This window comes from Aureococcus anophagefferens, assembly GCF_000186865.1.
Source record: "Aureococcus anophagefferens unplaced genomic scaffold AURANscaffold_4, whole genome shotgun sequence".
In the NCBI taxonomy this organism is placed as follows: Eukaryota; class Pelagophyceae; order Pelagomonadales; family Pelagomonadaceae; genus Aureococcus; species Aureococcus anophagefferens.
The window spans coordinates 966,540-967,943 of record NW_008705564.1 but is presented as its reverse complement, the minus strand read 5'-3'; positions in this window follow the sequence as shown (position 1 = coordinate 967,943).

The following is a 1,404-nucleotide window of genomic DNA, read 5'->3' as shown; positions in this document are numbered from 1 at the left end:
CTGGCCCGACGTCGACGTCGACGCGCCGCGGCGCTGGCCGGACGTCGCCTTGTCCGACGTCGACGCGCCGCGGCGCTGGCCCGACGGCTTCGCGGCGTTGCGCGAGCCGCCGCGGCCGCCGCTCGGGCCGAACGCGTCGCGCGACCGGGACCGCGAGCTCGAAGACGGCGCCCGGGCCGCGGGGCCGCCGCCGGCGGGCGCCGCGCCGCGCGTCGACGCGCGGCCGCGGGGCGCCGGGGGCGCGGGGGGCGCGGGGGCCGGCGGCGCGTCCTCCTCCTCGAGCAGCGACGCGTCCTCCTCCTCGAGCGGCGGCGGGGCGTCGGCCGCGGCGGCGATGGCCCGGGTCGGCGCGTCGGGGTGGCGCCGGGCGTGGTCGTCGATGATCGCAGCTTCCGCTTGGACGTGGACGGCGTGGGGGAGGTCCATGTTCTCGAGCTGGCCCAGCTTAAGCTTGGTTTGGGGCGAGAAAGGAGACGCCATGCTGCAAGCCTGCTAGGTTGGCGAGGCCGGCGATGCCGGCTCACTCGCCCCCAGCTGTGGCCGGCGCTGCAGCAGCACGTCGATCGGGAGACGATGGGCTGCCAAGCTGCCTCGAATCCCGTTTGTAGTCTCGCGGGTCGTGCATTACGCTCGTCTACGACGAGGTCCTCGCGCGGCGCCCTGAACATTGGGCGTTGGCGTCGTTAACAGGGCGTTGGCGGCTGTCGTTCTGCCTGGGCGACGGGCTGCCGATGGACGGTTTTGACGCACGCCCTGGGCACGATGGACGAGCCCACGACGAGGCCGGACGGCTGGACGATGTCGGGCTCGGAGACGACGTGGACGTCGTCGAGGGCCTGGTCTAGCTTCGACGTGGAGACGACGCAGCGGTGCATGTTCGACGCCGAGGCCTTGTACGACGCCCTCGGCGCGGCGACGGACCTGGGCCACGCGTGCTCGTCCGTCTACGCCTTCGACAAGGACATCCAGGGCTGGAACACGTCGAGGGCCCGGGCGAGCTTCGACGCGGAGGCGACGAAGCGGTGCGTCATGTTCGACGCCGCGGCCTTCTCGATCGTACGGTGCGGCGGTCGACGTCGTCGTCGCGCCGGCTGTGCCGCCCTACGACTACGCGGTCGTCTTCCTCGTCGACGATTGCGACACCGCCTGGGCCGACGCCGGCACGACGATGCCGTGCGTCGAGACCGTGCAGCAGAACCGCGCGCTCGTGAAGCGCTCTGGGACGCCCGCACTGGGCCGTCGTAAAACCGCGAAGCTACTCGCCGACCGCAACTTAGGCGTCCCGCGAGGACGATACGACGGCGCCTACGATCCAGGGGGGGCGAGAGGACGATGTCCGGCGGCGCGCCGGGCCGGCTGCGCCGCGGTGCGGGCGCGCTCTCGCCGACGACGAAGCGGACGCTC